Source organism: Cricetulus griseus, chromosome X (assembly GCF_003668045.3).
Source record: "Cricetulus griseus strain 17A/GY chromosome X, alternate assembly CriGri-PICRH-1.0, whole genome shotgun sequence".
Lineage (NCBI taxonomy): Eukaryota > Metazoa > Chordata > Mammalia > Rodentia > Cricetidae > Cricetulus > Cricetulus griseus.
The window spans coordinates 74192624-74196243 of record NC_048604.1 but is presented as its reverse complement, the minus strand read 5'-3'; positions in this window follow the sequence as shown (position 1 = coordinate 74196243).

Here is a 3620-nt window from a genome sequence, read left to right as displayed (position 1 = left end):
CTCATCAGCCAATGGGAGAGCACGACCCCGACGCAAGCCCGCCTCTCAGCGTCAGGGTGGCCAATTAGAACGTCGGACATGTGTCCCACGTGCAGCATTACAGGCCGCATTCGGCGCCGGAAGTGTTCTTTTCACAAAGCAGCCTTACCAGAACAACTAGTGTTCAGCTTCTAGGTTCTGCTCATTTCCGGGGGGGGGGGGGGGGGTTGTGCGTCTTCTGTCCCTGACAACAACCAGTGTGTCTGGACTGCAAGGAGAAAAAAAATTACTTTGCGCCCCTTGGCGGTCCATAGAGGAATTGTACTCTATTACTGTACTTTCCTGGTAATATGCTTTGTAGGGAAAAGGGGCCAGCCAACGAAACATGCCCTAAGCAGAGCCAAAGAAACACACATTGGCCCTGCAACCAGAACCAAAAAAATGCACCCTGACCCTGAAACCAGTGCCAAAGAAACATGTTTTGTCCCTGGATTCAGAGCCAGTAAAAGAAATACAGCCTGGCCCTAAAACTAGAGCCAAAGGGGTAAAAAGGACCAGTGAAAGAAACACATTTTGGTCCTGAAACCAGAGCCAAATGTGACCCTGAACTTGAGCAGAAAACCAACCAATCCCTGAGAAGGAGATCTAGCCATCCTAAACTAGGGAATTGAAATCTGACCAATCCCCACCCTGGAAATCTCCCTGGACAAACTCTTCCCCCTAAGAATCCCTATATAAACCCCGTGTCTTTTCAGCTTCTGGCTATTGGGGCGTCCAGTTGTCCTCTGCCAGCATCACTGTCCAGATAAATCTCTTGAATGAGGTTTGGGTGAGACATTCTTTCCCCGCAATGGAGCAGAGAAGAGAAGGAACAACTTTTGGAGCAGAGGAGAGAAGAAACAACTTTTCCCTGGAGCCAGAGCAGAGCTGAGTGAGCCCAGCTGAGTGAGCCCAGGGATCACCAGGAAGCCTTCCCATAGGGAAGTTATTACACTACACTCCAGGGGACCAGAGCCAAACTAACAATTTGGCTGGGGAAATCCTCTCCTGCCAGAGCAGAGCTGTTACACTGGGGAAGCTTTCCCTGAAGCAGGCCTGTAAACCCCTACGCTTACTGTGGTCTGTGGTTTTCTTTGGCTCCCGAGTGCCAGAATACCTTTCCATCTAAGCTGCCAGATTCAGTACTTTTTGGCTCCCGAGTGCCAAAATCCCTGTCCATCTGATCCGATCCGCTGCAATGCTTACATGCTTAAAGTTATGATTTTACTTCCATAAACAGTTCCTAATCCAATACACTACTGTGGACATTGAGGAACAACTGCAGAGAAAGTAACATATTTAGGTATGATTGAGTAGAACAAAATCTGCTTTCTTGGCAAGTACTGGTACAGAGTAAATTGATAGCAGCCTGTTTGGAGGAAGGAAAGAGAACAGTGTGAGAAGGTTCAGGACTGGCCAAAGATGATAATGGGGCAGGGAAGCAGTGAATATGAGCAAAGGGCAAGACTGTGAATGTTTGAAAATGTTATAATGAAACCCATTATTTTCTATGTTATGTTCTATGTTCTATTAATAAGAAATAAATACATTGGAGCCCGGAGTTGGTGGCACACACCTTTAACCCAGCACTCAGGAGGCAGAGACAGGCAGATGTCTAAGAGTTCGAGGCCAGCCTGGTCTACAGAGTGAGTTCCAGGACAGCCTCCAAAGCAATACAGAAAAACCCTGTCTCAAAAAACAAACGAGAGAAATAAGTAAGTTGGTATGTGCCTGTTGCATGGTGATTTGAGGCCAGAATAGTGGAATTTGAATTATCTCGAGACTATGGATGTCACTATCAGTGTGGCCTTGGACAAGTCTGTGGCCTTTTCCTGGGGTGGGTTTTGTTTTGTTGTTTTGTTTATCTGGATGGTGAGAATTTTAGTCTACACTCCAGTTATCTACCATTGCTTGCAATTGTAGGATTTTTAACTCTTTGAGTCTTCTATGTTGTTGTTCTCAGTATACACAAAGGTATAATTACTGTTTCTGCAGAATTCCTCATAATCCCTTGATGGCTTACTTCTATAATCCCAGCACTTGGGAAACTGAAGTGAGATCAAATGAGGTCCAAACCAGCATATGAGTACCAGGACAGACAGCCTGGACAACGTTGTGAGACTCTGCCCGCCACCACCCCCCCCCCAAGAAAACCTAAAATATCAACAACAAAAGAATTCCTTAGGACTTGGAGCTTTGAAGAAGAAAACAACATAATGAAGCCCTTCCAAGAATTTAAGGACTGGCTAAAATATATTTAGGGTCTCCATCCTTCTCACAGAAGTTATTTTCCAATTTAGCACTTTAAAGAGAACAGGAGGTACCTGTCATATCATTGTTGTGATTGGCTCTTTTGCACTTAGCAGCAAGTCTTTCTCTGTATGCCTTTTTCTCCAGCCAACTTCTTCTGAAATGTACTTTACCCAGGGAGAGGCAGAGTGGCAGAGGCAGAGGTGGAAGTGAAAGATTTTAGTTTGCTGAGAGAAAAAGTTTTGAAAGATTTTAGTTCACAGAGAGAAAAAGTTTCCCACAGGCCTTGGCTCAGGACAAGGAAGTTGGCCCCAACCCCGGACACATCCTATGGTTTAGACAGGAGCAATCACCAAGACAACCCTCTTTGGGTCACACCTGGCTGGCCAACAGACAATCAAGGACTTTCCAGGGTACGTTCTGTGGTTTTTCCTTTGTAGAAAAGCAGGTCACACCTGGATGACCACTCTAACATGAGATCATACTTTGTAATCAATCACTTGTGCCCCTTGTCTGTATGCTGATCTGCAGTTTTTTTCCTATAAAAGGAGCCTGTAACCCTTGCTGGGGTGTGCAGCTTCCCCGATATTGCTGACACCTGAATGCGCATTCGTTCAATAAACCCTCTTGCTTTTGCAGCTCTTGGTCTGGTTTCTGAGTCTTGGGGGCTTCTTGGGATCCTGAGGCCCTTAGGGGTCTGGGGGTCTTTCAGAAGGACAGAGGCAGAGGCACTCTGGGAGGGGTATATGTGGAGGCAGATGCAGAGAGAGGCAGAGGGGCAGAGGGAGAAATGCACAGGTGAGAGGTGGGGAGGCAGTGGAGTAAGCAGAGAGGCAGAAATGCAGAGGCAGAGGTTAAGAGAGGCAGAGGCAGGGGCAGCAGTGAGCACTAGCTCACACTTGGTCCACAGACATACATGCAAACAAAACACTCATACACATAAAATAAATCTAAAAAGTTTCAAATGGAGGCTTTGTTCTTTTAAGCCTCTATGTCTTTTCTTAACAAGAAAGCAGATTAGTGCTACCTGGAACATTCTCCTTTCTTCCCTCTTTCTGTCAACCATTGTTCATCATTGGTAATCAAGATCATTTGTCAAACCCAGTTTACCCATGAGGAGTAACGGAACAAAAATGTATAGGAGTCATCCTAGGAACAAAAAGCAACAGTCTTGCAATTTGTCACAGTAATGTGACCCTTGGCTATCCATTAGCTGTTGGGTCTGTTACATCCTTCTCTGAATGCCTACACTCATTTTGTACATCTTTCTTGTGTGTGTGTGTGTGTGTGTGTGTGTGTGTGTGTGTGTGTGTGTGTGTGTGTGGTTTTCGAGACAGGGTTTCTCTGTGTAG